Raw genomic sequence first — 12,610 nt, forward strand, 5'->3', positions numbered from 1 at the left:
TTGTGTAGAGGTCCCTGTTTTTCCCTTTAGAAGCTGAAGTGGGGGCTGGCGTGCCCTGTGCTGCTCCCTGGAACCTGGGCACATGCAGGTGACGTAGTCTTGGCAACTGGATGCTTCCCTCTACCTTGTAATGGAAGCAATGAGAGTCCAGCCAGGACAGTTCATGACCAGTGATGGGGGGTGGTACCTAGGGCCATAGACCAGACTGTGCCTGGAGGCAGGTTGGCCACCCCTCAGCTCCCTGGTCTCCTTGTTCTACCTTTTGGCTGCTTCTCTTGCACCCCTATGAGCTCTCAGCTAGCTTTCCAATAAACCTCTTTCCTATTGAGGTTGGAGTTGCTTTCTGTTGTTTGCAACTGAGAATCCCAATTGAGAAGCCCACCCTTGGAACCCGCAGTGATCCTGGTACCTTTTCGTAAATTCACACCCTTGGTCCGTGTTGCTCTTTGAGTCAGATTTATCAATCTTGTCTCTCTGTTACAAGCTCCTTGAGAGAAGCGATCATGTTAAAATTTTCTTCCCCAAGAGTGGCCATGTCATTTTGTTTACTCTGTAAGTATTTATTGAATAATAAATAAATGAAAAACCGTGTGGCTGTGTATGCAAGTTAGCTATCTATTGAGGCACAATGAATACAATAGGACTTAGCGACCTAAAACAGCAACAAACATTTATTATCTCACACGGTTTCTAGGGGTTAGGGATTTGGAGTGGCCTAGCTGGGTGGTTCTCTCTTGTGGTTTCAGCGAAGATGCTGGCTGGGAGAGTGGTCTTCTGAATACTGGCCTGGATCTGGAGGCTCCCACTCAGGCGGCTGGCAGGAACCCTCAGTCTCTATCCATGTGGACCTGTTCATTGGGTTACTTGGGTATCCTTACAACATGCTGGCTAGCTTCCTCCATAGCGAGTGAACCAAGACAGGGAAAGAGAAGTTGCAATGTCTTTCATGATCTCGCTTCAGAAGTCACATGCCTTCATCTCTGCAATTTCCTGTCGGTTACACAGGTCAGATCTATTCAGTGTGGGAAGGGACTATGCAAGGGTGTGGCCACCAGGAGGCGAGGGTCATTAATGCCATCTTGGGGGCTGTGTCCTGCCACACGGCTCACAAAAGGAGACAGGAATGGATTTTCTGGGTCTGGGCCCATTTCGGTTGGATACTTTGGAGATCACAGGGGAAGCTAAAAGTGATGTTGGCCAGGCCGGCTCAGAAGACTGAAGCCAGGGGTCTGTCCCCTGTGGTTGGTTGATCTTGCCCAGGGGTCTTCGCTTTCAGTTTCCTAATGTGGGGAGTGAAGTTGACCTAATGACCTCCTTGGCATCCATGCTGTGACCCGGAGAGGCCAGGAGGTTAGGTGGGGGAGGTGTTCTGAGTGGAGTTAGGAGGCTGCAGTCAGAGGGACAGTACCCAAGGCCTCTCATCCCAGCAAACCCTCCTCATCGATTACCCCTCTTATGATCGCACAAAGTTCTTCTCTTGCTCTAAGAAGGTGAAGTGGGTTGAATGTGTCCCTCCCAAAATTCATGTCTCCCTGGAACCTCAGAGTGTGACCCTATTTGAACATAGGGTCTTCGCAGGTATAATTTAAAGTGAGAATTGAGATGAGAACTTTCTATCTCTTATAAGGACTATGAAGTGTCCTGGAAAACCTCATTCACCTCTGGCTTTAGGAGCAGACCTTCAGCTGCCTCCCCAGTGGTGCTCTGCCTGCTGGGGTCCTGGGATCATTGATACTTTGGTGTGGGGGTGAGGCTGGGGGGCCCCAGAGCGGCCTTCACTATCGCAAAAGGTAGAGTGGCAAAACAGGACCTGTCCTTTCCAATGGCCTATTCATTGACTTAACAATTCATTTATTAATTAGTTCATTAATGAAAATACTAATTCAAGGCTGAATGTGAGCAAACCTGGGCTGTTGTTTCTGCCCTCTTCTAGAGAATTGGTTCCTACATGCCACCTAGGAATCAAATGCCTTTCCTCAAGCTGAAGCCCTTCCCGTGAGGTGGAAGGAAGCTACTCTCCTAATTCATACCCACTTAATCATACTAGGAGTGATTTAATGGGTTTTTCCTTAATAGGGTATTTGCATTTTAAAAGTGAGACCTGGCAAACTCAGGAACGCCTCTCTAGTGCTGGCCATTCCCACGCTGTAATCCGGGTATGGCTTCCTTTGTCCTACAGCTTGTCCCGGAGCGGTGGTGCTGCCTGAATTCCTGGGCGACACGCTAAGGGAGTGGGCATCTCCGTGCACTGAGGTGGGAAGGACTGGGGTTGGGGGCAGGAGGGATCCAGGGAACCTTCTCTGTCCCTAGGCAGCCTCATCCCCAGTCCTTCAGGAGAAGGTGGGCAGGGCGTCAGGGTGAGGAGGGTAGCTTATTTAGCCCAGGACTTCTTCCTTGGGGTGGATGGAGTTGACCTTGAGAGGGGCAGTGGCATCCCCCATCCCTTCCTCTGGGGCTCTTTAATGCCAATCTCAACAGTCTGGAAATGGAATCCCTGGGACCCCTCCCCATCACCATTATTATAATAAACTCCAGGATTGTAGCCATGAAGCCTGGGGCTTCAGGAATGCAGCCTGTAATTACCTCGCTTCTAAATGCTCATGGTAATGGAGGATGGGGCTCGTGCATCAGACCAGTTAAATTGCTGTGCGACTCAGTCGCAATTTAACTCGGCAGACGACACGCTCAAACTTGGCAAATGGAGAGAATGTGAACTACTTCGGAACTGTTAACTTTCCGAACAACCTGGAGAGTGCCAAGGAAGCCTCTGGAAGGGAGAAGTTCAGTCAGTGGAGTCTTGGACCATGAGTTGATTATCTATGACCACCTCCTTTTACTGCCCATGTTGCTGGGATTGGAGCCTGGTGCTACAGGGGTGGCCCGGTGATCAGATTACACAGTGTATCGGGCACTCTGTGGACGCTGGGGACGAGGAGGCTGGAAACCAGACCACACTGGGGATCTGTCCTCCCACCCCTCTGGCAGGGTCAGACCCATACCCAGCTGTTTCATGCACGGGCCACACTGGGGTGCGTTCTGTAGAGATACAGACTGAGGACCTGGGGCTTCATAGTGCCTGAGTCATCTTGCATGGGGTGTGGGAGATTGTGGAAGGTCTTATAGGGAAGATGGCATCTGAACTGGGTGTGGAAGAGTAGGTAGGATTGGGGACAGCTGAAGGAAATAGTTAGGGATGACCAAGCTGTCCCCTTATGCAGGGAAGGAGGCTGTGAGCAGTGTGGCTGGATCACTAGGTGAGTGGCCAGGTACAAGGGGAGAGAGAGAAGAAGAGGGTGGGGCTGTTTCCAGTCAGGTGGGGACAGGATGTAAGGCCAGAATCACTGCCTTTCCCAAGGGACCATAATTGTGCAGGCCTCATGGGTAATAATCCGGTCACCACTCCCAGCCCCTGAGGCTGTGCCTCACCTGGGACTGAACACAGTCCAGTCAAGCCGTGGTCCATCCAGCATGTAGGTCAAGGGGCCAGAGTGAGCTCCGTGCTCACTCAGTAGCGCTGCAAACCAGCTGGGTGGCTTCAGAGCTCCCAGGCGCTGTCCCCCCACTCCCCACCCACCGTGTCCTTGAAGAAGAACTCTGGTCTGTGCAGGCTCCTTTCCACCCCTGGTGCCAGCCTCTCCTCTCCTCCCCACTCCCCTTCACTAGCTTATGCTCTGAATGGGTCAGCCCCAGCTCCAGAGAACTTGACCTTGGGGTGGAGACCCAGCGGCAGGGAGGTTTGCAGGCAGACTGCAGCTGGCCCTGCGCAGGTCTGGGGCACAGGGCGCCCCAGGGCCTGTTCTGTCTGCCAGAACAGATATACGATGTGGCACTTCCCACAGCCTGGGGAAGGGCTGCTGTGCCTGCCCTGGGGAGCCGCAGGGCTCTTGCCCACCTCACCTCTGCTGTCTCTTCCTCCTCCTGCTGCCTTGCTTGCATCCACCAGGCCCGCTGCTTCCTGAGCGCCTTATACATTTGCTACGACTCTTTATTTCCAGATTAGCCACCATGCACACAAAATGGAGCGTCCCTGATTTGAGGAGCAAAAACAGTGATTACTAGATTGGTTCTCTCCCGCAGAATGTGGAGGAACAAACAATGCCACACAATTTTAGTTTGTATAGCGTCTTTCAAACCACGCAATGCCCCGGGCACAGCGTGGAGTTGCTGTAAATAATACAGTCGCTGAGATAAACATTCTAAACATCTTTGCATCGAGCTTCATTTCGTCCTGCTGTACGGGGCCAGGGAGGCTGGAAGGAAAGAGGTGGGCGGCCGCAGCCCCCAGACCCTGGGGGGAGGCCTACAGCGGTGTGGCTGCAGGGTAGTCGGGGGATGGGAGGCGGGCACTGCGGTCAGGAACTGCTGCATTCACGTGAGGTCAGGATCTGGGCACAAAGTGGGGAGAGGTAGGTGGAGGCCCTGCAGACACCAGGAGGCTGAACCCTGCTGTGGCGGGGGTCCCTCCACTTCAGACGCGGCTAGGAAGGGGCGGGTTGATGGAAGACAGGAGAGGTTGTTCCTTTCATGGGAGTCTTTAGGGCATCATGGGACCCCCATGGGGTGGTCTGGTCTTGTCTCAGAATGTTGGTTTTTTCTGCGAGCGGGGGTGGTTATGGGTCATTAGATTCCCCTCCAGACCTGATGGTCTCTGAGTCACTGATTCTGTGGCCCCCCACAAACCCTCTCCTCCTGCCTACAGCTGGAGCCCCTAGCTCCCGCGCTTTGCCCCCACACCATCCAGCTTCCATGGGAGTAACGGGCTGGCTCTGGAGAAGGGGAGAGTGGAGAAGGGCCTGAGGAACTAGACCTTCACTGAATAACCAGTCTGCCCCCGAATCTTCCTGTGTGACCTTGGGCAAAAGACAAGCGTTCTGACTCTCAGTCTTGCCAACTTGAGGTAGGCATACAGATTCCTGGCTGCAGGGTCTGGGTGAGAATTAACTGAGATAATATGTGCAGGTACCTAGTGTATTGTCTGGCGCACAGTGAGCCCATGGTAAGTGGTTATTATTATTTTATTTCTTGGCGATGGTGATTTCATCCACTGAGCGGAAACACGCTTGGCCCTGGCAGGGAGCACTTGGGGACTGAGGGGGTTGCAGGGATGCAAGAAGAGGTGGCCGGACACCCTGCCCTGCTGGACCCACGCCCGGGCACCCTGCTGGGGCTGCCCCTGGGGTGGGCTCCTGGAACTCTCGCTCTCATTTTCAAGTTGCTGGAGTTTTGTTCATCAGCTCCTCCTAATCTGGGTGAGGTTCGCCATATGGAGAGCAGGGGACGGTGTTAAAAAAGCTTTCACACACAGATAGCGCCGCACTTTCTCTGCTAAATGAGGACTCTCTTCCCCAGCGCAGATTTCACACGCCGATCTCCAGGGTGTTGAGTTCCCTCCTCAACAGGGGTGGAGTTGTTGAGGCTCTTGGAGCCATTGTCTCGGGCCGGCAGGGTCCTGTTCCGACCCCAGGAGAAATCCCATCTTCTTTTTCCTCCCTGGGGGTGCGGGTTTTCCAGCCCTCTCAGGTGAACCAACTTTGCTTCCAAGACCAGGCCGGGTGTGCTCGCTCCCCCAGCCCCAGGCAGCTCGGCTGCCAGGCCTGCTTGCCGGGGTCTCCCGGGATCCCCTCTGGATGCTGCTCTCGTTTCCGTCTGGAAGGGAGCTGGGCTGTTCTGAATTCAGCCCAAGCCCCCTGTTCCCCAACCCACAGCGTATTCTCTAGAACTTTCTCTCCCAGCCAAGACATCTGCCACAGTGTGACTCCCTACCCCTCCTCCCCCCCACTTCTCCTGGCCTGCTGCTCCAGCATGCCTGTTTTAGTTGTTAAAAATAAACCTCTTCATTTGCCTACCGGAGGCTGCAATGTGCCGTCCTTCACCTCTAAGGGTGGCGCCTTTCCTGCAGGTGGTCCTCAGGGCTCTCCCTCAGCCAGCTGGACAGCGTTCCTCCCCAGTTGTCACTTCGTCCGGCTTTGTCTGCCCAGGTGGGGCTGCAGTTAGCTGGGGGGCACTGGGCAACTTGTTTGACCTCAACTCCTTTTTTTAGTGATAAAAATGATAGCAGTCATTGGCCAGCAGTAACTACTGACTGTGTGCTGGGACTTACATATTATCTCACTTCCTACTTCCAATAACCAGGAGGGACCTGTGTGATATCCTGACTTTAAAGAGGGGGAACCTGAGGCTCAGAGAGGTTAAGTGACTGGTGCAAAGTTGCACAGCTAGTGACACAGCTGATGTTCAAGCCCAGATCTACTGACTGTAAATCTTGTACAATTTCCATCACCCGCCCCCCCCCCGCCCCCCACCCCCCGCCACCTTATCTTAGTGCTAACACCCTTCAAAGACGTGCCATGCTTGGTTCAGGGGCAAAAATGGCACAGAAATGCAGTTGAACACTGAACCTTAAGAACTGTGGGAAGAGAGCATTTTCCTAGGTGTTCTGGACCCATGTCCTGGTTGGGATGGAGAAGTGAGATGCAGCCCATTGGGGTCTACGGAGGACTCAGGTGGAACTCTGCCACCTACATGGGTTTGGCCCTTTTCGGGCCCGCTGCCCAGCATGGCAGGGTCTGAGCTCTCTCACCCCATCCTTGAAGGCAGGAGTTTCGCATTTCTCTGGGCAACTCCTTCCTCTTGTCCCTCAGCCAGCCCCTAAGAAACTCCAATCCCAGAGGCAGCGACACTGGACGTGAAGGTTTCTTCTCATTTTGTCAGCTGATAGCTCTCATTCGGCCAGCAGTGTGACAAGGAGAGTACCCTTGTCCCAAGGAGGGAGGGCAGCATTGGGGCGAGGACTGCGAATGAATGGCTTCGCCAAGGCTTGCTGCTGCAAACGTTATTTAAAAACTACAGTATCTCACTAACCTTCTCTCTCTCAAGGTAGACAAATAAGAAGCCAGTGAGAGGAAGGACGTCTTTTCTCCAGCAGACCTCTGTCAGATCCAAATGAAAGCCCGTCTAGAGGCCCAGTGTCCTTCTTATTTTGCTATTAAATGGGGAGAGCTGGTGGGTGAGTGGCAGGGGGCTGGGGTGGAGGGAGGCAGACCCAAAGGAGAGGCAGAGGGGAGGAGGGGCACGGGCTCGGTGAATAGCGAACTCAAGGGCTCTTCTGCACAACGAGATTAGCACGATGTGAGCATTTCCATGCCAAGGTGCTAACGCAATAATACACGTGAATTTGCCAACTTTTCAAATTGAATGTATTTGATTATTTGCTTTTAATTAGTGTGAGTTTTGGAGTATGTACAGGATTGTCAGGGATACACGCAAAGCCTCCTCCAGCCCATGAAGCCTCCTCTCGGTAAAGACGGGCTGGATTGTTCTTTTTTAGCTGTGGAGAATGAGATTTAACAGCTCTGTTAAATGTTTTAGCCCACGTCCATTGTGCCTCTGTTTCAACCTATTGGCAAGACCAAGTGAAGTGAGAAAATAAACCTCTTATCTGATCTGATGCTGAGAGCCGCTCCCAAGAATTTTCCAGCCCAACTTTGGCTTTCCTCGAACATCTCTGTTTTGTTTTGTCTTTTCTCTTCTTTTTCTTTCTGGAGTTGGCCATTAAGCTGACTTCTCTCTTTTCTCCTTTCCCTGTAAGTGCGTTTTAGGAAACATCTCTACACATGAATGAAAACGTGGGCAGTGACAGGCAGAGGAGACGAAATTTGTTTATATAGCTTAGAAGCATTTAGATAGCTCTTTCTATGTGCTGAGGATTTGAGAGCGTCCTGGGTTTGGTACCCACACAGTGGGCATGAGGGCTGAGTGGGGGCCCTAGGCGAGACCAGGGGACAGTGAGGCCCAGCAGAGGCTGGTCTCACCAGGCTGGTATGCAATGAAGTCAGATATGAGCTGTAGTCCCTGTGGTCCCATCTGCACCTTGGGGACTGTGCTATCCTGGCTGGTGTACCAGCTACCGCATCTTTCTTTTTTTTTAAATCCTCACTGGAGGACATGCTTATTGATTTTAGGGGGTGGGGGAAGAGGCGGTTAGAGAAAGAGAGAGAGAGAGAGAGAGGGAAAGAGAGAAAAACATTGATGTGAGAGAGTAATACTGATTGGTTGCCTCCTACATGCTCCTCGACTGAACCTGCAACCCAGGCATGTACCCTGACTGGGAATTGAACCTGTGACCTTTCGATTTATGGGATGACGCTCCAACAAGTTGAGCCACACTAGCCAGGGCCACATGTTTCAGTTTGTTATTTACCCAGAATTCTCCCCTTCCTTCCCATGGGAGTTTTTCGGGCAATGGTCATGGTCGTTTACAAAAACCAAAACAAGTCTTTCTTTAGCCCCAAACTTCAAGAAGCAGGATGAGGTGGAGAAAGTGTAGCTGATTCATCTTCTCTCTCTCCTTTCCATCTCTTTCTGTTTGCTAACGGGGAGAGAGATGTAGTGTGGGGCTTTTTCCACCCTGTGGTTTTCTTCCTTGCCTTTTCAGGCCTGTCACTCAACTCGCCTCTGCCCCACGACACTGGGGACACGCACAGAGACCAAAGCCTGCACTGGCAGGCTTTTCCCCTTGCTGTCCCAGCAACTCTCCAGGGCCCTGGAGGGGCTGCCATGTAGCAAGACCCCTCATACACATTCTGCGGACAGCCGCTCGCTTACCCATTACCTACACAATCTCTCAGTTACATTAAAAAAAAAAAAATCTTCCCCCCCTTAACAATAGAGAGGAACAAATGGTTGACAAATAACAACAGCAGCAGCTCTCCAACAAAAGCACGCAATTATTACAATTATACTATCCTTGATTAGGCTGCCATGCATTGCATTTCAATGTAATTGATGTTGTAGGTTGACACATCGGACACCAAATATTCTCGCCTGTCCCTTCTCTCTTTTGTTTCAGAAGCTGATTTGCATTTTCTATGCTTTTAGTAATGAAGACTTAGCACTTTTCCTCCATTAGAAAAAAAAAGGGAGCTACAATAATCTGCAACTCGGCACTTGTTTAAGGATTCTGACCCTCGCAAATACCACTTTGCTTCACACATTAGCTGCTTACAAAGAAGGAAGCTAATGTATCATCTAATTGGGCAAACCACTGCATCTGATTTCTCTCAATCAGACTATTAGCTTCGTAATTACCCATCTGCCTCGTGTGGAAAAACGGCAAGGCGCGCACCCAGCTAATAACGTTCTCAAGAGCTCTCCACCACAATGAGAGGAGGCGACGCGGAGGGAGATGGTCTCTAACCGTTTCGGTGCCGAGGTGGCCACACAATGCAGGAGGCCTTTGCCAACCTTCGCCCGTCTGAATGTGTTTCATTATCTGTCTTTAATTAGTTGGAGGTTTGGGGGTCTGTTCAGGATTGCCGGCCCTGCGGCTGCGGTGGTGGCGGCCGTGGCACGTGCGGAGGAGGGTGGCCGTGGGAAGGTGAAGAGGAGGCTTCCTTCCCGTGACCCCTGCAGGAGATGCTTGGGTTGAGGGAGGAATGTCACCTGGCTTGGCAGGCATCCTCAAAAGGGAATAAAGATTCCCCCAAGATCGGACAGAGCGTTTCACTCATCTTAGTGTTGCTTTTCTCCTGGGGCTGGGTTCCCCCCTTTCCGCTCGCGGGAGAGGAGGCCCCCTTGCGGCCCGTTCCCGCCCCTGCCCGCATTTACCTGGCGCCCCGGGACTTCCCGTCGGTGTGCGTGCCGAGGAGCGCGGGGACCTCTCTAACTTGTCACCATTTCTCCTGGCTCGCTTTCACCTGGTACCATGTTCTAGATGCTCTTTTGTGCAGCGCAGGGCTTGTCGGTGGTCTGAAGGTTGTGTGACCTTGGGCACGTCCCAGGACACCCCCACCCCTCCTCTTCTGTAACCTGGGAGAGGAGGCCGCCAGCGCCCGTCCTCAGGGACAGGGTGGTTGGCATGCGGCTGTGTTTGGGAAGGCAGGTGGGGCTGATTCTGGTGCCAGCCGGCGTGAGTTGTTGGCTCCCGTAACCCTCCACTGGAGAAGCTCGGTTGTTTTCTCTGTACCCTTCGATGTCGATTTTATTTGAACAAAAGATTCCAGCTAAAAAGTTTGAGACCGACTGGACACACATGGCTAATAATGTCTAATGACTTAATGTCTATCTCGAGTCAATACACTGTGCTTGCGCGATACCGGGATTCACCATCTAACAGTTGGTTAATTTAGCCCGTGGCTGCTGCTATTTACATAGGAGGTTAGCGGAGCAAAATGGAAACTTTTAAGGCTAACACAGGGATGAATTTTACTTTTGTGTATTTTTTTTGTAGCCAAAGTTTAATATGATTTTGAAGACTCAACTGATAGCTAATACTAAAGTATTAAGCTGAGAACAGAAATTTACATATTTATCCTATACCCCAGAAAAACATTTAAAAAAATCCCTACTATGTGTGTATGATGGTGAGAGGCCTTATAGATAATATGTATAGTGGGCATAGTCCCTGCTTAATGGAACTTTGAGTGGTGAATGAAAGGTACGTTTATCCCTTGTGCAAGGGAGAGGCAAAGTCTCAGGATTCTTGGCTGAAATAATTTTAGGGCTGTATAGATGTAACTGCTCCTTAACTGTTTAAGGAGTTGAGATTACATTCGGCCCGTTGAAGGCCACCGCGAGGCTGATGTGGCCCCTGGTGAAAATGAGTTTGCCACCCCTGATCTATTGGCTTAATTGGACTAGCTGTCTTATATTTTGTGTGAATGCCCCTGAAACTTTATTATTTTTGTTTATAATCATACTTTTGCTTTGTGTTTACTCCTGCAAATATTTATTTCTCTTAAATCCTTTTGTAACATATGCTTTTTGGGGAGATAAAATATCTACATCGTTGGTGGGAAAAGCCCTGGTGGAAACAGAGCCCAGTGAGGCTGAGTCATTTGTCTGAGTTACGCAGGAGTGAACACGGTCGAGAAATCTTTCTTGTGTCAAGAGCTTCTTTTTCCAGATGTTTTGGCCTTAGCTATGACATCTGCTAAAAGCAGTTTGCCTTGTGCTCTGCTACAACTTCTTAATTTGTCATTGGCAAGTAGCACCTAATGTGTTAGCTTCTATTACAGCTTTCTCAATCTTCCCCTGAAAGCCTGGGGCGCTGAGCTGTCTGCCTCCATCAAGCCCCACTCAGGGACAGAGGTAAAGAAGAAGATGCTCTCAGCGTTCCTATGCTGTGGGCTTCAGTCTACAGTCTTCACCGCCATGGTACCACAGTCCCTTCTCTCGTCATCCCAGCTGCCTTGGTCAGGGCTCCTCCTCCTCTGAGAAGCCCCTGTTTGCAGTAGCCTCTGCATAGCCCCCGTGGTCAAGGTGAGAAGTGACTTACGTACCTATCACTCAGGCAAAGAGCACAGAAGAGCAGGGAAGAGGTTGTTGGCCTCCGATTCCCAGAAGCCCCCGTGTAGGAACCTGTGAAACAAGCTGCCTGGGAGATACTCTCAATTTAGCCCCGAATGAGAATCATCTGTTTGGGTCAGACCTGTAGCAATCGCCTTCATTTTCCACTGGCTTCCAGTCACAGTCACTATTTTCCAGAGGCCTGTAGGGGGTCTGTTCTCCAAGGACCCCCGCAGGGAAGGAGGTCGCATAATGCATAGGCTCCTATCCTTTTCAGACTGGAGACATCTATGAGTTGTTTCTGACAATGTCTTTTCTCTCCCTCCATTTTTATTTACACCTGTCACATGACCTTTAAAATAATTATAATTCTCTTGCGAATTTGATTATCACCTCTTCCCCATCGACATAGACCTGGGAAAAACTGGACAGACAGGGTAGGTGCCGTAAAACAGGGCCTCAGTGTGAAGTCTGTGATGATTCCAGTTTGAACAACCCTCAGCAAGTTCTTCTCTATCTCTAACCACTGTCCTCCTGTGGTTTTCTAGGTCTTTTCTTACAGGACACGAGCATCATACTAATACCCAGATAATTAGAAATACAGCCAACTTTCTATTGATTATAAGTAGATTATGTTGCAGTTCATCTCTGGCAAATCTTGCTTTCGTCTCTTGGTTAACATCTCTGTTGGTTACTTAATTTCTTTATTGCTTTTATAACCATTGCCATCTGCTCCTGAAATTGGAATTCAACAGGAACTCGAATGCTGAAACTTTCGAAATGAAAATGATGACTTTGAGGCCAGTGAGCCTGGGGAAGGTGGTGGCTGTAGAGGAAGCGTGGGCTTTGCTTCACCTGACCAGAGGCCGCTCGCATCAGGTTGGCCTCAGCTGTCACCTGACCATCTCCCGCCAGGTTTATTGATGAGGAAGCCAAGACTTTGATCAGGTTTAAGTCTTGTCAACTGTCACAGAGCCCCTTGGAGGAAGCTCTGATGCTAGGGTCCAGGTCTGGGTATCTTTGTAGCTTATCACAATCTTATTTATCAGTCGGAAAGGTGAAATTGCTCATTTTCAACATGGAATGTGCAGCTAGGCAGAATTGCATATTGGGGCGGAGCTGAGAAACGGGATCGTTCTTAGCTTCCCAGCTCCCCTGGAATTTTGGCTTTATGGTGCAATTTCACGACTTGGTATGCGATGTCGTGAATAACCAGGACATCAGATATCCCCGAAAGAAAAAGCCAGCAGAACCACAGACGACAACACAAAGAATCCAAAGTAACTGAACACACAGAAATCATTTCATGTTTATCTGGTGTGTG

Source organism: Desmodus rotundus, chromosome 12, assembly GCF_022682495.2.
Source record: "Desmodus rotundus isolate HL8 chromosome 12, HLdesRot8A.1, whole genome shotgun sequence".
In the NCBI taxonomy this organism is placed as follows: domain Eukaryota; kingdom Metazoa; phylum Chordata; class Mammalia; order Chiroptera; family Phyllostomidae; genus Desmodus; species Desmodus rotundus.